The sequence below is a fragment of the Gorilla gorilla genome, chromosome 7, assembly GCF_029281585.2.
Source record: "Gorilla gorilla gorilla isolate KB3781 chromosome 7, NHGRI_mGorGor1-v2.1_pri, whole genome shotgun sequence".
NCBI classification, from domain to species: domain Eukaryota; kingdom Metazoa; phylum Chordata; class Mammalia; order Primates; family Hominidae; genus Gorilla; species Gorilla gorilla.
This window is the reverse complement of record NC_073231.2, coordinates 24,264,210-24,288,613: the sequence shown is the minus strand read 5'-3', so window position 1 is coordinate 24,288,613 and position 24,404 is coordinate 24,264,210. Positions and strand designations below refer to the sequence as shown.

General features: G+C 41.0%; 1 long non-coding RNA gene across 1 annotated transcript in view; it reads right to left on the bottom strand.

The window, feature by feature from the left end:
- LOC134759013 (uncharacterized) overlaps positions 1-23,710 on the bottom strand; it is a 45,468-nt gene extending 21,758 nt beyond the window's left edge. The window contains exon 1 of the long non-coding RNA XR_010134854.1: positions 23,387-23,710. This is a non-coding gene — a long non-coding RNA (uncharacterized lncRNA). The remainder of the gene's footprint in view (positions 1-23,386) is intronic.
- Between the last annotated feature and the right edge of the window lie 694 nt (positions 23,711-24,404).

Below are 24,404 nucleotides of genomic sequence, written 5' to 3'. Positions count from 1 at the left end.
ATAAATTGAAAGATATAATTTGCAAAGAAAAACTTGATATTGTAAAAAGATCAGATCTCTTTAAAATAATCTATAATTTAGTATCATCCCAGTAAAAATGTCAAAAGAAGTGTTTTTAATAGCTAGACTAGTTTCTTCTAAACTTTTTTATAGAAAGTAAACATGTAAGAATAACTGAAAATATTTTGAAGAGTATTAAGGTACAAATCCTACCAGTTATTCAAATATACTATAAAGATATAGTTATTTTAAAATTATGGTATGATGCTTAATTACAGATGTATGAACAAAACAAAATAAATATTCTAGAAATATGACCTAATGCATGTGTGAGTCTTATATATAATATATAATAAAGAAGGCATTTCAAGTCACTGGAAAAATGATGGATTATTCAATAAATGGTTGGGGAACAACAAGGTAGCTCTTTGGAAAACATAAATCCCTACCTTCTTACATTAAAGTATTTCCCAAGTAGTTCATAAGTATTAACATAAAAAACTCCAACAGGTATGTAATAATAAATTGTATCATTTTGTTAGGAGTTTTAAAATAAGAGGCAAAACCCAAGAGTCATGAGAGAAAAATATTAGTAATTTTATTGAATAAAAATGTGTGCTTCACAAAAACCACCTGTATTAGTCCATTTTCATGCTGCTGATAAAGACATACCCGAGAATGGGTAATTTATGAAGGAAAAGAGGTTTAATGTACTCACAGTTCCATGTAGCTGGGAAGGCCTCACAATCATGATGGAAGGTGAAAGGCACTTCTTACATGGCAGGGGCAAGAGAGAAAATGAGAATCAAGCGAAAGAGGTTTCCCCTTATAAAACCATCAGATCTCGTGAGACTTATTCACTACCACAAGAACAGTATGGGTGAAACCGCCCCCATTATTCAATTAACTCCCACTGAGTCCCTCCCACAACACGTGGGAATTATGGGAGCTGCAATTCAAGATGAGATTTGGGTGGGGACACAGCCAAACCCTATCAACACTATAACAAAGCTAAAGACAAAAATAATTAACAATGGTATTATAAGACATGTGATCCAACAAAGGGTTAATTTTTATAAAGAGTTTATGAATAAGAATCAAATCAAATAGAAAAAAGCAATAGAAAATCAAATAGGATCCAATTAAATAGGAAAAAAAAGTCAAGAACTCCAGAAAATAAGAAAGTAAATATCTGAGGTTTTCAAAGTTAGCCTTATTATAAGAAACAAATGAAAATAAGTCTCTGTTTTTATCTATCAAAATGTCAAAGGTCAAAAGGTTATTAATAAAGCTTTTATGAATGTACAGAAGTAGTATACCCTTACATTGCTACAAATTAAAGGCAGAACAGTTTGCCAATAACTTTCAAAATTACAAATGCACATATCCAGTTATTCCATGCCCAGGAATATATCCTACAGGTACACCCGCATGAAATGTGCAAAGAGGGATGTGCAAAGATATTCACTGGAGTATTGTTTAGTAATTAGTTAATAGCAAAAACCCGAAAGCCTTCAAATGTCCATAAATATGAGAAATGGTAAAGTAAATGATTGTGCAATTGATTGAACACTCTTTGGACATGAAATGCGATGCAGCCGATTTGTATGGGCTGAAATGGATTGGATTGAGTTCCTAGGTGTATTAGGAGAGAAAAAGTAAGTTGTAAAACCATGTTGGTGCAGTGTGTGTGTGTGTGTGTGTGGCTGTGTTTGTGTGCACGTCTGTGGATAAGATAGTTCTGGAAAATGACATGCAGAATTCACTAAATTGGCTTCTGAAAATATATATAATACGTATACATGTAATATTAGCTAATATATATTATATATTATATTATATGTAATGTTATATGTTATATAATATGTAATGTTATATATTATATAATATGTAACGTTATATGTTATATAATATGTAACATTATATATTATATAATATGTAACGTTATATATTATATAATATGTAACGTTACATATTATAGTATATGTAATGTTATATATTACATTTAATATATAAATACCATTAGGTTTTAAAATATATGTTTTGCTCTTTTAAATTTAAAAATAATAAAACTTTTATCATTAATATTAATAAGAAAGCCTTCTTATTATCTGCCTTCACAGCACATGTCACTCATATCTCTCATTGTTAATTGTCAAGTGACATTTTGTGAGCTAACGTTATTATCCACATATCTCTATCAGCCAATTACATTGTTGATTGTTTTTTAACTCCTTTGCTTTCCCTATGATACTGCTGTAGAGTTATAAAAATCATAAGTTTTCAAATGATATGGGCATGGACTATGACTCCTTATTAAATATAGATGTGTTAAATTCTGAAATGATCAAATACTTCACCATATTAGGCATTTACAGATGGAAAATTGAAAGGAAAATTGTCAAGGGAAGAAGGAGAATATCAGAAAGGGAAGCCAACCAGGTGAGTTGGTTTGCGCCTGTAATCTCAGCTGCTCGCGAGGCTGAGGTGGGAAGATTGCTTGAACCCAGGACTTCAAGACCAGCCTGGGAACACAGTGAGACCTCATCTCAAAAAAAAAAAAAAAAAAAAAAAAAAAGTTAAAAAAAATGGAAGGCTTCCAGTTACCCTGCAAATAAGTGGGCCCTGAGAACTGAGTCACCCAATTACCAACTACTTAGTAGGAGAATTGAGATCAGAAACAAGGTCTCAAAAAACAATGATAGCAGCAAAACAGTCTCTACCCTGGAAAGACTGACAAAGGACAAATATGAAAAATAATTTTACAAGAAAATTTGTGTACACTTGTAAGATACTATCAGAAAAGTGAGCATCTTGTATTTCTGTGATCTCCTTCTGTTATTTCACATTTCCCAAACTCACCTCTGAGAAGAATTACCCAATTCTCTGGAGAGCATAGAAATCTAGAAAATTTACATTTTTTTAAACAGGCAACTCAAGGAATTCTTATAATTAAGCCACCTTACAAAACATTGCTTTATCTCACTTCACTCTCAAAACAAGCCACTGAGGTAAGTAAAATATATACTCTTTATTCCTGTTTAACAGATAAGGAGACTGAGGCTCACTGAGTTTAAGTGTCTTCCCCTTAGTCATAGAGTAACATCTCTGAACTTGTAACATTTCTTTTTTTAAATATGTATTTCTTTCTTTTGTAGTCTTCCAATAATTATTCACTTTCAGCAATTAGAAAACAAAAATATTTTATGAATGCTAGAATATCCACATCTTAGTTAAGGCTGCCATTGATAAATATACCACTGGATGAAACTCCATTCTTTAAGTACCAAGAAATGAAAGTTACTGAGGGTGGACATAAACCAGAACCTAGAAGCTTACATAGATTCTACCCAACTCTTCCTGTTTTAGAAGAAAAACATGGAATAAAAAGGAGAAGGGCGAGTCTTGCAAGTCGGCAAGCAAATTCTGATTTGCCACTAAATCATTATTTTTTTCTCCACTAGAAACCCTTTTCTAAGACAATGTGGGAGGAGGAGGTAGTTGCATGAGTCATGCTGCCACTTGTCTTAAAAAGAAAAGAAAAAAGTGAAAAATGATTTTCTCTTTTTTCTTTCTTTCTTTTTTTTTTTTTTTTTTTTTGAGACTTAGTCTCGCTTTGTCACCCAGGCAGGAGTGCAGTGGCACAATCTCGGCTCACCGCAATCTCCACCTCCCAGGTTCAAACGATTCTCCTGCCTCAGCCTCCCAAGTACCTGGGACTACAGGCGCGTGCCACCATGCCCAGCTAATTTTTTGTGTTTTTAGTAGAGACGGGGTTTCACTGTATTAGCCAGGATGGTCTTGATCTCCTGACCTCATGATCTGCCCGCCTTGGCCTCCCAAAGTGCTGGGATTACAGGCATGAGCCACCACGCCCGGCCAAAAATAATTTAGGGAGAAAAGAGGAAGCAGTGCCTTGAACCCACACGTGTCCACCAGACATAGGAAAGAGGCTACAAGCTAAGCTTTTTCATGGTTACCTAGACTGGAGGAAACACCTTTCCATTTCCCCCCAAGGTATCTTTTGTGGCTTTTTGCCCCAACTTCAAAGTGTAGTTGAATTTTAGATATTCAAAACCATTGGGGAATTCGTTGTTTCTCAGGGCTATTTTGTATTTTAATAGTTGAGAGTCTATGCCTTTGAGCACCAACATCTGAACTCCTTCTAGTTGTTTTAGGATAGAAATCAATATAAAATACATCTTGGCAGCCTTGTGTACAGACTATACTGAGCAGAGTCTGACTTTTTCATAATGTTTAAGGGGCATCACTAGAAATACCAGTCCTGGTAGGTTGCTATAACTATAGTGATCCCAGGCTGAGCCTGAGGAATTATATTGGAAATTTTGAGATGACCTCGTTGCCCCTAAGCTAAAACTGAATATTTTTTTTATTTGCTTGGGAATGAGTTTATTTACACCAAAGGCCTTATAAAGAGCAAAAAGTTTCATTTTGTGGCACAAAATCAGAATGATTTGAAGTTGATGTGCCATTTCTTTACAGTTATTTTTTTAAAAAAAATTTTAGTACCTAATGTCTTGAATTGTTAGTGATTTTTTCACAGGTCTTTTTTCTGCGATTAGACTGAAAGCTCCTTAAAAGAAGGGACTGTGCACTGGGCCTTTGGGTATTACCCATAACAGTGTATTATAAAAACAGGTACCTATCCAATATTTGTTGTTTAGAATGATACTGAAAAGAGCAAGATGTCTGAGCCACCTGGAAAGGCTTTAAACCCTTGTGATGAGTGGGAAGGAGAGAAAACTGAATAAACTGCAAAAAGGATTTCCACCCTGAAAGCCATTTTCAGGGCCAGCTTGAGAAGGCCCAAGGCTGGGGGAATATTAAAGACCAAAATAAATCACTAAAGAAGATCTATGTTATGGAGAGATTTTTCAGTCTTCAGAGATAGGATTATTTAATATCATAAATGTGATGGTTAATACTCAGTGTCAACTTGATCGGATGGAAGGATACAAAGTATTGATCCTGGGTGTGTCTGTGAGGGTGTTGCCAAAAGAGATGAACATTTGAGTCAGTGGGCTGGGGAAGGCAGATCCACCCTTAATCTGGTGGACACAATCTAATCAGCTGGAAGAAAAATGTGAAAAGGAGAGACAGGCCTAGGCTCCCAGCCTAAATCTATCTCCCTTGCTGGATGCTTCCTGCCCTTGAACATCGGGCTCCAAGTTCTTCAGTTTTGGGGCTCAGACTGGCTCTCCTTGCTCCTCAGCTTGCAGACAGCCTATTGTGGGACCTTGTAATTGTGGGAGTTAATACTTAATAAACTCCCCTTTACACACACACACACACACACACACACACACACATATATATATAATCTCCTATTAGTTCTGTCCCTCTAGAGAGCCCTAATACAATAAAGATGCTAATTCTCTCTAGACAGACTTACAGAATCTAGGTTGGATGCAACTACAGTGAAAATTCCCAGTGAGATTTTCATGGGCCTTGACAAACTGATTTGAAAGTTAAAATAGGGAGGCATGGCCAACAATATTTGAGATGCTTCTGAATAAGAAGAATAAGGAAGGGGGACTTATCCTACTAGGTATCAGAACTTATTATGAAACTAAAGTAAGAAAGTGTAATACTGGGACAGAGATAGGAGATAGACAAACTGAATGATGGGACAGAAGGTCATGCAATAGGGCCAATACAGAAAGCTGATATATAACAGGAGGGGATGAAATATCAGAGGCAAATAAATGGAGCTAAAATTAAATAATTATTCAGTGGTGGTGAGTGAGCATAGAATTGCATCTCTACCTTATGTTATACACAAAATGAAACTTAAAGTGATTCAAGAACTTAAATGCCAGTAGGAAATCTTTAAAGGTTTTAGTAGAAAATATAGGTCAACATCTTTCCTTTCATAGAGCAAAGGATTTCTTGAACAAGACACTTAACAACTGAAAGTTTAACCAAATTAAGAAGTATGTTCATCAACACAATTTAAAGCGGGAAAAGGATCTGATGGCAACAATTTTAGGCTTTGCAGGCCACGTGGTCTCTGTCTTATCTTCTTTTTGTTGTAGTGGTTTTGTTTTTACAACTGTTAAAAAGCATAAAAACTATCCTTACCTAAACGCCATACAGAAACAGGCCATGGATTAGATTTGACCAGCTAGTTGTTGTTTGCAGACTTCTGCTTTCAACAAAGTGAAAAAACAAGATACACACTGGGAGAAGACATTTTTTAACACATCCAGTAGTCAAAGGATTCGCTAATATCAGGAATATAAAAGATACGGCCAGCCCAGTGGCTCATGCCTGTCATCTCAGAACTTTGGGAGGCTGAGGTGTGCAGATCACTTGAGATAAGGAGTTCAAGACCAGCCTGGCCAACATGGCGAAACACTGTCTCTACTAAAAATATAAAATTTAGCTGTGGGTGGTGGTGGGTACCTATAATCCCAGCTACTTGGGAGGCTAAAGCAGGAGAATGTCTTGAATCCGGGAGGCAGAGGCTGCAGTGAATTGAGATTGCACCACCGCACTCCAGCCTGCGGGACAGAGCCAGACTCTGTCTCAAAAAAAGAAGAATATAAAAATATAAAAGATCTACTAATTCATAAGAAAATGACAAACAATAGGAAAACATGTAAAAATCATAAACCTGCATTTCACAGGAAAGGAAGATTTTTGTTCAGTAAACATATAAAAATGCCCTCCTTAATAGCAATCAATACTTTAAGCTTTGCAGGCCATATATTCTCTGTCAGGGTTAGGGTTAAATATAATTTTACACTTATTTGATTATTAAAAATTGATACAACAGACATTACCAAGTGCTGGAGAAGATCTTTTAATCAATCAGAGCTTTTTTTTTTTTTTTTTTTTTTGAGATGGAGTCTCACTTTGTAGCTCAGGCTGGAGTGCAGTGGTGCGACCTCGGCTCACTGCAACCTCCGCCTCCTGGGTCCTGGTTCAAGCAATTCTCCTGCCTCAGCCTCCTGAGTAGCTGGGACTACAGGCACACACCACCATGCCCAGCTAATTTTTGTATTTTCAGTAGAGACGGGGTTTCACTGTGTTGGCCAGGCTGGCCTTGAACTCCTGACCTTGTGATCCCACCAACTCGGCCTCCCAAAGTGCTGGGATTACAGGCATGAGCCACCACTCCCAGCCCAATCAGAGCTCCTATACATTGCTGGTGAGGAGGTAAATGGGTTCAACCACTTTGGAGAACAATTTGGCATTATCCTATAGAACTGAACTTTCACGTACCCAAGGACTCAGCCATTCCATTCCTAGGTATACAGCCAAGAGAAACTCTTGCACATATAAATCAGAAGATATGCCAAAAATGTTTATAGCTGCACTGCCTGTAGTCATTAAAAAATGAAAACATCGAAATGCCCTTTGTATTAGTTTCCTGTTGTTGGTACAACAAATGACCACAAATATGGCTACTTGATACAGCACAAATGTGTTATCTTACAGTTCTAGAAGTCCAAAGGGGATCTCACTTAGCTAATATCAAGGTGTTGGCAGAGCCACGTGTGAAAGCTCCATGGGAGGGAATCTGTTTCCTCTCTTTTTCTGACTTATAGAGGCCACCCATGTTCCTCAGCTCAGGGCCACTTCCATCTTTAAAACCAGCGATGGCTGGTCCAGTCTTGGTCATCCTGCATCCCTCTGACACAGATGATTCTGCCTTCCTCTTCCACGATGGCTCTTATAATTATATTGGGCCCACTTGGATGATCCAGAATAACTAACCCATTCCAAGGTCAGCTGATTATCAACTTTAATTCCCTCTGCAATGTTAACTTCTCTTTGAAATGCACTGGCCTACGTGCTGGATTTTCCCAGCTCCCATATTCCCAGGCTCCAGGGACAAGGGCATGACTTCTCCAGAGGAGCTGTCATTCCACTTTTCCACATCCATGAGAGGAGAATGTATAAATACATTTTGTGGATACGATAGAATATTATGCAGTAATAAAAATGATGAAATGTAGCTAAGTGCAACAGTATGAATTCCTCTTCATAACATAATGTTACAGAGGAAAAAAGAAGCAAGTTCTCAAACTATATAAAGTAGGACGTCTTTTTTAGTAAGCCCCAAAACAGCAAGAATTAAATAATGTGGTTCACTCCCAATCAGCCCTACCCCCTCTCAATAATCGGCTTCACTACTAGCCACCTAGTTGCTTAGGCCCAGGTCCTGGGGCTTGGCTAACACACATTCCAATGGATCAGTAAATCCATTTCAAAATACATCCTGAGCTTGACCACTTTCCCCATTTCTGCTGCCGTATACTTAGTTCAATCTGCCATGGTCATTTGTCACATGAATTAACCCAGTAGCTCCTTCATTTATTTTTCTGCTTCCACTCTTGACCGTTATAATAATCCACCCTTTACAGAGTGACCTTTCTAATGCATAAATTGGATTACAGCATTCCACTGTTTAAGCCTTTTAATGACTTCCAATTATAACCAGCATAAAATCCAAAATTCTTTGCAAGGCCTACAAGGCCCTGTGAAGCCTGCCCCCACCTGTGCATCCCAACTCATGTTAAGCCACCTGCTTCACTCTTCCCAAACTCACTGGCTCCCTTCTTCTTCCCCAAACAAGCTCTTTCCATCTTGGGGCCTTTGCACTCTTCAACCACATATCTCTCCCCAGGTCTTCAAGTGGCTGCCTTCTCTATTCAGATGGCAGCTTCTCAGGGACCCTTCTCTAACATCATTAAAGCATCAATTCCAGTTACTCTTTAGAATATCATTTCATTTCTTAAAAATAACTTGTGCATTTGTTCCTGTGCATCCCACGGTAAGTAAAAGAGTAGACTTGGGAGTAAGTCTAACTGTGTGACATTGGATCCCTTAAACTTGCTAAGCCTCAGTTTTCACATCTATAAAATGGGGGAAATAATAGCATGCATCTCATAGAGTCATATGAGAATTAAATGAGTTGATATACAGAAAGTACTTGGAGTCTTGCACCCAGTAAGAAGACCCATGAGTGTTGGCTGTTCATCATTGTCTGCCTTTCCTTCTTAGGATGCGAGGTATTCCTCATAGGTGTTGTGTAGCCTAGAGAGTGGTGAGTACTCCGTGAACATCTGCTGCCTGCTGCCTGCCTGCCCCTCTGAAATGCGGTGATTATATTTGTGGATTAGCTCCTTTAGTGATGGAGTCAAAGCAAAGTTCAAAGATGGACTAAATTTATAGAATATAACTCTATATAGAAATATACCAAAATGATAACACCAGTTGAGTTATGGAGTTGTTACCTACACAGAACATGTTTGCAGGTAGGTAATTTTTTTTCTTCTATATTTATTAAAATAATTATGAGTAAATAAAATTTTAGGACTTTGAAAATTTAAAAAATCAATATAACTAACATTTTATAAAATGATATCCTAAAAGTATAAATTTCTTTGTTGTGTGAATGCGTGCGTTTTTGGTTCTGTTTTATTACGATTTGTGTTGAGTCATTTCCAAATTGTGGATGACCTAGTTTCAAAAATGGAACTGGACAACTAATTTCTGTAAGAATCCCTATAGAGATGAACTTCTGTGGTTTTTATTTAAGACATTTTGAAAGCCAAAAGACATGTTCCAGAAGACAAATAGAACATAACTTTGGCTTGGAGACAAAATATAATATTTACCAAAGAGACTAAATTGTTTATGTGCAAATGTGTGTGAATCCTTTGCCCCAAGAGATTCCATTTGTGGTTAATTTCCACTCATATGACTTTTCCAAATAGGATTCTCCCTGAAGTGATGCCATTGTAAACTAATTTAGAGTGAGAGCATCCTTAGAGAGCCTCAGGGTCTCAGAGTTATCACTAGAAGATTTGGTTAGGAAAAACACATCATATGGGGCCCTCTAGGAGTTACCATCTGGATGAAACTCAGCTCAGATGAAATTCAGGGAAGCGTTAGAAAGAAAAACTATCCTAAAATGGCTAGGTAAGGGAAGATGCATTCATTTATTCATTCAACTAATATTGAACTCCTACAAAGTGCTAACTCAGCACTGTGCTGGGCACATGGGCTCCATCAGTGAATAAAACCTAGAATGATCACTGTCTTATGGGGCTTCCATTCACATGGGAGGTGGAGGGGCGATCCAATGATAAGTAAATGAGATAATTCTGGGGGCGATAGGTGCCTTGAAGAATGAATCAGCTGGGTGAGAGTGACAAGAGAGAGATGTGATTCTAGAAAATGCACTCAAGGAAGCCCCTTTGACATAGTTGTCATCTTCACTGGTAGACCCTAATCAATACTCTTAATCAATAGAAGAAGCAGAAGCCTGAATCCCCGAGGAAGTAGTAGAGCAGATATCCAGCGAAAAAAACATCTGGGCAGAGAGGAGAACAAGAGGGAGCTTGCTGGGGGATGGCCAATGATCAAGTGATGTAAGTACCTCCTTGCTCCTCCAAATCACACCCTCTGACAACACAACCGCAATCGTATCTTTTGTCAGCTTCCAGTTGTAGGAATTGCTTATGAATGAATAGGATGAGCAGGAGAAGGTGCATGGTGGAGAAGTTAGGTCAGCAAGACATTTGTGGTAAGATTGTGGAAAGCCTTGAAGGCTGGTGAAAAGGGCTGTGAATTTTATTCACTCTGAGATGGGGAGCCCCTGGAACATATTCAGTGATAGCTTCTGGCTCATGGCTTTTGTTTTTTTTTTTAAGTTTAAATGTTTTTAATATTTACTCTCGAGGTGTGTGAAGAATAAAAGAGAGAGGTGGAAGCATGGAGACCATTTGGATATTGCAATAATTTAGTGATAGCTGATGGTGGCTTCTCTTAGGATGTAGCAGTGGAAATAGAATTATTCACCTTCTGGATATATTCAAAGAGAGAGTCAACAAGATTTCCTGGTTGGATGGATGTGGGATATGAGAGAAAGAGAAAAAGCAGCACAATTTCTAGGTTTTTAGCCTGATTAAATGGAAGAATGGAGTTACTGCTTTCTGAGATGGGGAAGATCAGATGGGAAACAGACACTTGGGAGATTAGTCAAGAATTCAGTGATGCGCATGCTAAGTCTGAGATGTCTATTAGACATACAAGTGCAGATACCTAGTGGATAGCTTGCTGTGTGAGTCTAGAGTTCAGTGCGGAGGTCTTGACTGGAGAGATAAAGTTGAAAGTCACCGATCTGTAGATGGTATTTGAGGCTATGGGATAGAATAAGATCAGCTGGGTAGTGAGTGTAAAGAGAAGTTATCTGAGGACTGAGCCCAGGGCCAGAGGAAGGATGATGAGGAACCAGCACAGGATGCTGAGACAGAGTAGGTGCAGATCTAAGGGGTCAAAAGCTACCCCCCACAATAGCCAGGCCAAAAGACTGTTAAGGAAGAGAGGGAGTGATCACTTCTGCTGCGGGTAGTTGAACAAGCAAAGATCTCAGAGTGTCTGAACTTTGGATCTGGCACGTGAGGCAGTTGTGGAATTTGACAAGAGCATTGTCCATGGACTGGTGTAGATGAAAGATTGACTGGAGCAGATGTAAAAGAAACGGCAGGGAAGATGGAGTGGGGGAAGGACCTGGAGACACTACTTAAAGACTACTCTCCCTTTGATTGTTGCTGTAAGGCGGAACAGAGAAGTGGGGTGGTGGCTAGGAATGGATGTGGGAAAAAGTTATTTTACATTACAGAATCTTTGTATATTGTTGATAATAATGATCTAGTAGTAGGAAAAGTGATGATGGCAAGAAATACAAGGAATAATTACACAAGTAATGCCCTTGGGCAAGGGAGAGGGAAGAAAATCCAGGATGTAGGCCAGGCATGATGGCTCACGCCTGTAATCCCAGCACTTTGGGAGGCTGAGGCAGGCAGATCACCTGAGCTGAGGAGTTCAAGACCAGTCTGGCCAACGTGGCAAAACTCCGTCTTTACTAAAAATACAAAAATTAGCTGGGTAGTGGTGGCATGCACCTGTAATTCCAGCTACTTGAGAGGCTAAGGCAGGAGAATCGCTTGAACCCAGGAGGTGGAGGTTGCAGTGAGCTGAGATCACACCACTGCACTCCAGCCTGGGTGACAGAGCAAGGCTCCCTCTAAAAAAAAAAAAAAAATCCCGTGTGTATCTGGAGTGCAGATGAAGGTGTTTGTGGGAACATGGACAGGTAACTCCACTGTAACAGGCAGAGACATAGCACACATGTGTAGAAGATTCGACGGCAAAAGCTGGCCTTGTTGGGCAGACAAGATCTAGTTTTTTCAGTGGTTTGCAACTCCAGCTACATATTAAAATCACACGGTGACATTAAAAAATACCAATGAGAAATGCAAATTAAACCACAATAAGACACACCTGTGAGTATGGATAAAATGAAAAAATACCAACAATACCAAGTTCTGATAAATATTTGGAACGACTAGAATGGCCACACATGGTTACTGGGATTGCAAAACAGTGCAGCCACTTTGGGAAACAGTTTGGCAGTTTGGTAGTTTCTTACCACTTGGCCAAACAATTTCACCCTACAGTATGGACCTGAGAGTTCTATTATAAATAACTAAAGACCAGAAGTAATCCAAATGTTCTTCCACAATCAGCACTGCTGGCTTAGTGGTATCATGGGAGAGTCTCCAAAGTCCTTCAACAGATGAATGGATAAATAAACTGGTGCATCCACAGAAAAGAACAATACTTGGCAGTAGAAAGGAACAAACCCTTGATCCACACAGCAGCTTGGATTGATCTCAAGTACATTACGCTGAATGCAGGAATCCAGTCTCAGAATGCTGCATGCTTCATGATTCTATTTACATCCCATTGCCAATAGACAAAATTACAGTGATGGAGAACAGACCAGTGGCTGCCCAGGGTTGCAAGGGAATTGAGTATTTCACTATGAAGAGGTAGCTTGAGAGGGTAATTTGGGGTGAGGGAACAGTTCTGCATTCGTGTATTAAAACTCATACAATTGTACATCAATTAAAAAGGCAGTTTTAGGCCAGGCGCGGTGGCTCATGCTTATAATTATAGCACTTTGGGAGGCCAAGGTGGACAAATTGCCTGAGACATCACTGGACAACATGGTAAAACTCTATCTCTACTAAAATACAAAAATTAGCTGGGCAAGGTGGCGGGCACCTGTAGTCTCAGTTACCCTGGAGGCTGAGGCACAAGAATCTCTTGAACCCAGGAGGTGGAGGTTACAGTGAGCCAAAATTGTGCCACTGCACACGAGCATGGGTGACAGAGCAAGACCCTGTCTCAACAACAACAAAAAAAATTGGTAGATTTTGAGTAGAGCAAATGAACCTCTATAATGTGGTTGAGTGGGCCTCATCTAATTAGTTGAAGGCCTTAAGAATGAAAGACTCATCTCCTCCAAGAAAGAGAAAAATCCTGCCAGCTGACTGCCTTTGGACTGAAGCTGCAATATTATCTTTTTCCCAGGTCTCCAGCTTGGCAGCCTATGCTGAAGATTTTGGATTTGTCAGCTTCCGCAATCATGTGAGCCAGCCTGGGTGTGCTGGCTTATGCTTGTAATCCCACCACTTTGGGAGGCCGAGGCAGGAGGATAACTTGAGCCCAGGAGTTTGAGACCAGCCTGGATAATGTAGAGAGAATTTGTCTCTATTTAAAAAAAAAAAAAAAGACTCTTACTGATAGCAAGTACCCTGAGGGAGTGTGTGGTGGGTAGACTCCAATTTTTGCTGAAGGTGGCAGTGGAGACATCCCCCTTCCCCTGTTTCCAGGGCTGCCCCAAGACAGAGGGTCCCCTCTGCTGCTTGGCTGGCCTAGCCAGAGTTCCGGCTCTTCTGGAGATCCTGCACATCTCCTGAGAGCTTTGACTCAACCCCTTTCTTGTTTGAAATGTTTTAAAAATAACCATGCTTAAACTCCACCCAGCCCCCGCCCCCGCCCCGCCCCCGCCCCCAAATCCTTACTCAATTATTGGGGAGGGGAGGAAGATGGATTTTTTTAAAATTTTTTTTCATTTTTAAAGTGCTTTACAGGCAGTTATAATAGGCAGCCAAAGATAAAAGGCGTGAGTTCAATCAAGACAGTGAAGGCACAATTCAGGAACAGTTTTAGATTAAGTGGTACTTTCCTGATGAATGACAGCAAGTTGCAGAGGGCATTGGGCCAGACTGTCAGGGTGTGCAGGCCCTCTGGGCATGGGGGTCTGGCCAAGACGGTCCATCTGGGGATTTGCAGGCTGACCCCCACTGGGCACAAAAAGACTAACCCTGGTGGTCTTCAGGGGGATTGTGGCAGTGAGGCTATGAGGGTTGGGGAAGGGCCAGGGGTCTTGACTGAAGCACTGGAGCTTTATGAATCTTCCCTAAGCTGTTCTAACAGCTACGCAGTCAACAAGGGAAGTGCAGGGAGGTGGTGGGTGCTCACTGTGGAACAACCAACAAAGGAAGTGAGACAAGAGGGAATATCCTACCCGTTTCCTCTGACAATGGCAGAGGGTGGGTTATGGAAAGATCCTCTCTATGTGGTCATCCCCAACAAGGTTAAATTTACATGCTGAATACAGTCGCGCATTTAAAGTACTTAAAGCAATGCCTACGGCATAGGAAGAGCTTAATTAATAAAGGCTAAGCAGAAAGTAAAAGAGAAGTCTCTGAAAATGCTTTTCCTTTCTGTGTATCAGTGTAAGAATTTTTTTTTTTTTTTTTTTTTTTTTGAGATGGAGTCTCTAAAAACAGGAGAGCCCTGTTGCCCAGGCTGGAGTGCAGCGGTGTGATCTCAGCTCACTGCAACCTCCGCCTCCCAGGTTCAAGCTATTCTCCTGCCTCAGCCTCCCCAGTAGCTGGGACTACAGGCAGGTGCCACCATGCCTGGCTAATTTTTTGTGTCTTTAGTAGAGACACAGTTTCACTATGTTGGGCAGGCTCATCTCAAACTCCTGACCTCGTGATCCGCCTGCCTCGGCCTCCCAAAGTGCTGGGATTACAGGCGTGAACCACCATGCCTGGCCCTGTAAGAATTGTTTGTCTTCAAAGAACTAATGTAGTTGACAAAGCCAGTGCATTTACCCATCAGATCTCTTTTCCTGCATCTCCTGGACCTGGGGTAGATTCTGTGATTTGGCACATTCTCAAGATTGATGGCAAAAAGTCTCCTGCAAATACATTCCAGAAGACCCATGATCCGGAACCCATTTCCAGGGCTCTGCATGGCTGAAAACATAGGCAGAACACGTGAGGAAATGTTCCACTGAGCTCAGCTCCTTTTGGAGTCTCCAGAGTTTGGGATTTACTGGTCCAAAGGCTGTGTCTCTCTCTCTCTCTTTTACTTCTTTTCCATAATTGATCCCAGCAGAATTCTGTGAGAGGAGTAGGAAGACAATATGTCTTCCGTTTACTCTGACGGGCCCCTCACACATTGAAGTTTCTTGTTGCGTGCTATGAAGCAAGAATTTATGTCTGCTTTGGAGATCATCTAGAACACGTATTGAGAACTTACTCCTTACTGTGTGTTGGGACCTGTGCTTGCTCTCATTCCTGTAATCTCATGATCTTTATGACAATCCTGTGAGGTAGGGTAGGGGAGTCATTAAGATTTTATGGACAAGGAAGCTTAAATTCAGAAAGCTGCTCATCTAAGGCCATGGAGTGAGTTGGTAGCAGAGCTGGGATTTGAACTCATCACCTCCCCAACAGACCTTTCTTCTCCTCTAAGTGCTGTGACCCACAGCTGTGTCCTGGAATACAGTAAGCCTCTGTGGCAGTAAATGTCCCTTGGTATCCCCCTAAGTGCTGGCTTCCTCTTGGACTGGGCCGTCCATGGGAAGTGAGATTCTGTTAGATCTACTCCCAGCCATTCACATCAGCGGCCCCATTTGTTTCCCAAGACTCAAGGGTCCCAAGGGTTTGGAAGCACAAAGAAGTGCCTCAGGACACCCACGTCCTGGTTCCCTAGACTGATTTGTCTCCAGGCGCCAGTGTCCTGACCCCTGGTATATCTGCATTCCTCATCTTCTTCTGTCTGTTGCAGGGACAGGAAGTGGGGAAATCACTGACCTTTGACTTAAGAGGAAACACTGAGAGAATAACAAGCAAATGCAAGATGACTGTTAATCAGATGATCCTGCCATCTCCAGATGGCTATCTCCATGCTGGGGGCAAAGGAAGGGAGCCTGCCGGGTCAGTCTGTTTTTTGAGGCATGGCTTCTCTGTGGCTTTTCTGTGGGTTCCTTGGTCTGAGTACCAAGAAGCTGTTGCTTCCTGGGATGTTTAAAAATCAATCAAATATGGAACTTAAACACGTAATTCATCCAGGGAACCAAAGTGGCAAAGGTGGGGCTAAGAATTAGAACTGGGTTTCTTGTCTCTTTATTCAGTGCTCTTTCTGATAACAGTATAAAGGACAATTTCTAGAAATATTAAATTGCTATTTCGAAAACAATGTGAAGTTTTCTAAATAACAGGTGGAGATACTGCCCCCTGTCTATGAAGTTCCCAAAGCTGGGTCAAATTTGGAAGACATAATTTCTTACACTGATACATAGAAATAAAAACTGTCTTCAGGGATATAATCCCTTTTATTTCCTCCCCAACCTTTATAACCTCTTGTGGTGGGCTAGGCACTGCTTTAGCAATATAAACTGAGTTAAGGCATTTAATTATGTATGTAGCTTTAATCATGACCACATTAAAGATATTTCTGGAAAATCATAGCATTGGCTAACGCTCATGTCCAGATGCTGACAGAAGTGTTTTGCACATGTTACCTTATTTAACCAAAACTCCTCCTCTGAGTTCCAGACCCAAATCACCACCCACCACTTCAATATCTCCTGTTGAGTGTCTCAGCAACACATTGAGTTAAACATGTCCTAAAGGAAGTGTGTGCTGCCCCGCCCCATCCCAGACCCTCCCAGTGTCCCTTGTGGCAGTGAACAGCATCTATTAAACAATACCTAGACTGAGGAGTTGCCCTTGACTCCTCCCTCTCCCTTGCACCCCATTTCTGACCCATCACCAAATTCTGTGGATTTTATGGAACCCTATGTTTCTCTCAGGCCTATCCACACTTCTCTACCTGACTACCCTATTCCAAAATACCATCATTTCTTACTTAGATTTTGACAGAAGCCTCCTAACTGGTCTACCCATATCTACTCTTGTGCTCCTTGAAGTGTTTTCCAAATTGCATCCAAGATAATTTCCTTAATAAGACAAATATTAACATATTCTCTTTTTAAACACACATTAACAAGTACCCACTGCTCTTAGGTTAAAGACAAAACTCATTATGGTGAGGAGGGCTCTGTATGGGGCTGCTGCCTCCCCTGCCCCCTTGGTTTCTATGGCATTCTCCTGCCTCTGCAGCTATACTGTACTTCTTTTAGTCTTGTTCCATATAATAGTCCCAACAGTCACAGGACCTTTGCACGTACTGCTTCTCCTAGTCTAGTTAAATCTCTCGTCATTCATATCTCAGCCTTCCCTAGCCTTTAAGATTAATGAAAATCTCTCCCATTCCATCTTTTCATAGCATCATGGACCTCTCACTTATAAGATTTGTCATAACTAATATTTTTATTTATTTATGTGGTTCATATCTTTCTTCCATAAGGGCAAGTGTATCTATAATTGCTCAAAATTGTATTCCCAGTGCCAAGAATAGTACCTAACCTATAGTAGACACTCATTTTATAGGTGTTATCTGATAGACGAATGAAATGAATAAACAGATTTGCCCAGCATGGTAGAAATCTTATTATGCTGTCACTTCTATTTCAGTAAATTTTATACTGATTATAGAAAGTCTTCCTTCTGTAATATAAATATAATGGGGTCACAAACTCAAATGCTCCCAGGGTCAGGCAGGTGCTGAAAATGAGAGGGTAGCCCCCATCTAAAGGAGACAACCATGGGGAATTATAGGCTTAGAGATTTTTCAAGAGAAACTATATATTTGAATTTTTTTCGCAAACTTTTCTTGTGGGTTGAAAAAATATTGGAGTGGTCAGAAAGATGAAGAAACGGAATGGGGAAATTTTGTTAAATGTTGCTTACAAGGTATAGTGGGTTGATTAACACCTCCCAAAAATTCATGTCTACCCAGAACCTCGGGATGTGACGTTATTTGGAAATAGGGCCTTTGTAGAAGTAATTAGTTAAAGATTGAGGTGAGGTCATATTGGATTAGGGTGGGCCTAAATCCAGTGACTGCTCTTCCCATAAGAAAAGGTGAGGACACAGAGAGCTTTACAGAGAAGTCCGTGTGAAGAGAGGCAGAGATTGGAGAGATGTTTCCACAAGCCAAGCGTAAACCAGAAAACTAACAGAGCAGATTTTTTAAAACTAGGACTGAACATTAGTTGGATAAGACTTGGGTACGTGGAAGTCATTAGAGGCCTTTGCTGGTGGCATGGTGGCATTCCAGAGGAGAGGTTTGAAAAGTGAAGAGGGACTGAGAAAGTGAAAGTCATTGTCTATTCCTGCCCTGACCCACCCATTCCCCACACACCAGTCCCTGCTGTGAAAAGAGGCTTCCTGGTAAACCTGATGTCCTGGGGGTATTGCCTGCTTGCAGGTCTGTCTGAAACACACAGAGATGAGGGACTTCCAGTCCTTGGCCATCTCCCTATGAACACGTGAGACAGGCTGGGTGCAGGACCAAGGAGAAGTTTGGCTCTGCTCAGGGACCATGACATGACTCAGGTGAGAGAAGTGAAAGAACCTGGTAGCAGGAGGAGTTGGGGGAGCTGGGGACAGAGAGCAGCTGGGGAAACAAACTTGACTGCGGAGGCCGTGCCAGCCAGCATACCGCCAGAGAGCCCTAGGCACCGTCCTGATAGATGTCAAGGTCAGGCAGGGTTAAGAAAAGCACGTCAAGAGGCCCAGCCAGTCAGCAGGGAAGCTGGCAAAGATTCCAAGCAGTGGTGATAAGAGAGGAGTCACGTGGATGTACCTTGTCGTTCTAAGGTACCTATTCTCGGCTGGACTCTGGCAGCAGAGGCATGTGGACCGGGATGTGGTGCCTTTAGAGAGGAGTCTGGATCTAAGGAGATAGTGCTGGAGGAAGTCACCACTGCCCCAGGGGACCCCTGCGGTAAACTGATCGAACAGCAATGGGAGTTTATAGACTGTACAAATGACACTGCCAGCCATCAGAGATGGTGGAGCTCGGTGAAACATGACTGCTTTCCATCCCTCAGCCTGGACATCCCTGGTAAAGGTTAGGACCCAAGGATCAACATGATTGGCTAAACTTAAAGCAGTCATTCCAGCACTGGATGCTTTTAACAAGGTCTCTATCTTGCCCTAAGCCTTAATCTCTCTTGGATAAAATTTGTGCTTTATTTTGAAATTTGCGGACACTGTGACTCAAGTGTCTGGGCCTCAGCTGGGATGGTTGGACCTCTCTTTCCCTCTGTGGGATTTCTTATAGACAGGGAGCCTATCCCAGGCCTCTTTGCAACTTGGCGGTCTCAGGTTTCAAAAGGGTAAAAGTGGAAGTTGCAAGATCTCTAGAGGCCTTTCCCTGGTTTGGGCAATGTTGAACTTCTCCCTCTGTGAGATTTCTTATACTCAGAGGCTACCCAGAACCTTTTCAGAGTTTAGCGCTTTCAGATTTCAAAAGGATAAAGATGGAAGCTGCAAGGTCTCTTGAAGCCTTGCCCTGGTACTCACACAATGTCACCTCCCCACATTCTATTGGTTAAAGCAAGTCATAGCCCTGTTTCAAAGGGTGGGGAAATAGACCCAATTTTGATGGGAGGAGCTACAAAGAAACTGTGACCATTTGTCATCTACCACATCAAACCACTGTGTTCCTGGACTTGAAATCAGGTGCAGAATGATGTAAAAATCATGGGAAAATTGCTGGAGTTAATTCACCACGTAGGAGACATTTGGAGAAGACAGTATATTAACTAGTTCCTGCTACCCAGACCCTGGATGCCCTTTCCTGTGCTTTCCAACCCTGTTTCTTTGGCTTCTCCTTGGATTCTGTGAACTCTACTATATCTTTCTAAAAAAATTCCTTTTGTAATTGACTTGGATAGATTGGTTCTGTTGCCTGCATTTAGTGAACGCTAGTATAAATTCTCCTTCATGGAGGTACTGTAGGGATCAAATGAGATAATGTAAATAAGGCACTTAGTAGGGTCTAGGTCCATAAAAAGCACTTAAGGCATTTAGTTATTATAATTAAATTAAAGTGATTTGAACTTCGGAAGGGTGACTAGAAAGAAAGGTATAAGTAAAGAAGTATGACATTAAAAAGAGTCTTGATCTAGGCCAGGCGCGGAGGCTGATGCCTGTAATCTCAGCACTTTAGGAGGCTGAGGTGGGTTAATCACTTGAGGCCAGGAGTTCAAGACCAGCCTGGCCAATAAAGCAAAACCCCGTCTCTACCAAAAATTAAAAAAAATTAGCCAGGGATGTAGTCCCAGCTACTCAGGAGGCTGAGGCACAAGAATCGCTTGAGCCCGGGAGGCAGAGGTTGCAGTGAGCCAAGATCACACCACTGTACTCCAGCCTGTGTGACAGAGCGAGGAAAAAAAAAAAGTCTTGCTCTGTCTCCCAGGGACATTATGAGCATTGGTGGTGACGCTTGTCTGGCACCACATGCGGGCCACGACTCTTTTTTTTTTTTTTTGAGATGAAGTCTTGCTCTGTCACCCAGGCTGAAGTGCAGTGGCACGATCTTGACTCACTACAACCTCTGGCGTCCGGGTTCAAGTGATTCTCCTGCCTCAGCCTCCCTAGTAGCTGGGATTACCGGCACATGCCACTATGTTTGGCTAATTTTTGTATTTTTAGTAAAGACGGGGTTTCAGCATCTTGGTCAGGCTGGTCTTGAACTCCTGACCTCGTGATCCACCCGTCTTGGCCTCTCAAAGTACTGGGATTACAGGTGTGAGCCACCGCGCCCAGCCAGGACTCTTTTTTATGACTTCTACAGACAGGCACAAAGAACCTCAGTCCAGTCATCGGGAGGCTTTACTGTTATTTTTATGTGATTTCATAGTAAATTTACTGTCTAGAAAAGAGAATAGTGCCTGCCCAGAGACTGCCACTTTCTATATCACAGTTCCTTCAGAGTGCTAAAAAAGACATTAAAGCAAATACTAGGAACATATTAACAATAGTGATCCAGACCAGGTATGCTGTTCTTGTTCTCCTGCGGATGAGATTATATTCTCTGGCAGATTCACTCTTTGGGAGATCTGGTCCTTAAAAATCTGAAACAGAATCAGTAACATGGGAATGTAGTATATGATTATTAAAATAGCATCTCAACGTCAGTGGGGGAAAGTACTACTCAATAAGTGATGATTGTGGGAATTATTTAGGGGTAAATACCTCAACCACACTCTAGGATTAACTCCACATAAATCCAATATTAAGATTTTTTTTAAAAGATTAATTAAAGGACTAGAGGAAAATACGGAAGAATTATTTTTTATGTCTTTGTAGTAGAAAGGCCTTTCTCAGTATGACTCAAAATCAGTAAGACCTAAAAGACTGATAAATTTGGCAACACACAAATTTATTTGTTTATTTATTTATTTATTTATTTATTTGAGATGGAGTCTCGCTCTGTCGCCCAGGCTGGAGTGCAGTGGCACAATTTCTGCTCACTGCAAGCTCCGCCTCCTGGGTTCATGCCATTCTCCTGCCTCAGCCTCCCGAGTAGCTGGGACTACAGGCACCCTCCACCACGGCCGGCTAATTTTTTTTCTGTGTTTTTACTAGAGGCGGGATTTCACCGTGTTAGCTAGGATGGTCTCGATCTCCTGACCTCATGATTCACCCGCCTCGGCCTCCCAAAGTGCTGGGATTACAGGCGTGAGCCACCGTGCCCGGCCCAACACACAAATTTAAAGAGTTGTTCATGATAAAACACACACACGTACATGTCATAGCCAAAGCTAGTTGATAAGTGACAAACCGAGAACAAATATTTTACAAACCATGTCACAGACCCAAGGTAAATCCCCTGAATACACAAAAAATCTCTAAAAATCAATAAGAAAAAACAACCTAATGGAAAAATAAGAGGCAATTTAGAAAAAAGGAAATAATAAATAATTTCTACACATTGTCCATTTAGGAATAAACTTGTTAAACACACATATGGAAACATGCACAACTTAAAACTATACTGAGATAGCATTTTCACCTCTCATATTGGTAAAGTCTTCAGGATTTGATAACACTCATAGTTGGCAAGGCTGTGATGAGGAAATTGGTGCTTTCAGACATTTCTGTTGGGAGGGTAAATTAGCACAACCCTGTCAGAGGCCAATTTGTCAATAAATACTAAAATTGTAAATACCTATGCTTTCTGCCTGGGAATTATAGTTTTAGGAATTTCTACTACAAATGCAGTCACATACATATGAAATAACTTGTAACAACAAAGTTAAGAAGTAATTTAAATTTCCATCAATAGGGGACTGTTAAATTATGGAATATATATACAATGGAACTCATTCAATGGTTAAAAAAAGAAACAAAAGAAAAGGAAATGAGAAAACTTTCTATGTACTGATGTGGAAGTTGCTCTAAGATTTCAAGGGAGTAAGTATGGAACAATGGGTAGAGTGTGACATCATTTGTGGTTAAAAGGCGGAAAGGAGAGGATAATGTATTTTGAAATGGACAAATGCCTTTGTCTTCATATTTATCCAAAAGATCTGGGAGCTCACAAAAAACAACAAAAACCTAGTAACAGGAGGCAGTGGGAATTTGGAAGATGGGGAAGGGACATCTTTTACTGTTATTTTTGCTTCTCCAACTTCTTGAATGTACTGTTTAGCTAAGAAATAGTAAACATTTTGAAATCAAACAAACAAGAAGACAAATTAGGTTATTGTCTTTTAAGGAAGGCTCAGGAATTCAAGTCCTTCAATGTATTGAATCTATAATGAGAATAATTATGACTCTTACAGTGTAAGCCTATACATTTTACAAAATATCTTCTCCTCCGTGATAGCTCTAAACTGCATGATTGCTCCCTTAATTCTTAAAATGACTTACGAACCTGGTTTTGTTATCCCCATTCAGGAACCGAGAAAATTGAGCCTCTGAAGTTCAGCAATCCCCAGATCTCACAGGTTGACACAGAGCTGGAGCATAAGCCGGAGTCTCCTGGCTCCAGACTGACCTCCAACCATGACATGCTGCCACTGGGCACTTGGCCTCAGCTGGTGGCTGGGTGGCTGTACTCTGCACATTCCCATTGCCTGGTGGAATATATAGTACATACTGATTCTCTGGGGTGATAACACAGCATCTCCCCCACTTATCCACGGGGGATATGTTCTAAGACCTCCAGTGGAGGCCTGAAATCACAGATAGTACCAAACCTGATTGTAATCAATAGGAACACATTTCTGTTCCTGTCTTTCATTCACAAATGTAATGCTTTTTCCATCTCAAGCACTTACCGTGCACTGTGGCGGTAACTTTTGCAGCAGCAAAACTAGCACAAATTTCTTTTTCCTTCTTCACAATTTCACAGATAGAAGATTCCTTCTTACCATAGATCTTAGCAACCTCAGCATGAAGTTATTTTTTTCCTTCCTTATTAAGTCGAGAACTTTCACTTTTCACTTAAAGGAAGGACTCTATGGCTTTTCTTAGGCAGATCCGAATTGTCAGCATCAATCCTCTTGTGGTTGGGGGTTATAACCATGTAAAATAAGAGTTCCTTGAACACAGCGCTGTGGATACTGTGACAGTTGATCTGATAACTCAGGCAGCACCCGAGTGACTCACGGTGGGGAGTGTCTACAGTGCGGATCTGCTGGACAAAGGGATGATTTGTATCCCAGGTGGAACACAGCAGGATGACACGAGGTTTCATCATAATTTGAAACTTAGGAATTGTTCATTTCTGTAATTTGCCACTGAATATTTTTGAACTACCATTGGCCACTGGCCACTGGTAACTGAAACATTAGAAAAGAAAACCTCTAATAAGGGGTGGGGGAACCACTGTACAGACATGTGTACCAGCCCTGTTCCAAACCAAGGCTCCTGGAGTCTCCTTCCTGTGCAGGAACATGATGTTGTTTTCCTGAACATAATACTGCTGTGATCTGTTAAACATCTGATTTCCCAAATGGACACTCCTAACTGAACCAACATCTTTGTCACCTAACTGAACCAACGATGGCACATTGAAACAGCTCCATAATTTCTGCCAAGGAGGGAAGCTGTGAAACTTGAAAGATGAATGAAGTTGAATGGATGGGGAAAGGGAGCAGGCAGGTAGCGGGAGACTCAGTCCCTGCAGGCAGGATTCCAGATGACTCACAAAGTGTTAGTTCTATCATAGTAGAAACTTTAGAGATGGCACAATCCCCTTATTTTACAGATAGTAATAGAAATCTATTAGAATAATGAGGAGATATTAGGCTTTTGTGCTAGGTACAGTTTAAAGTGGTTCACATTAGTAACCCA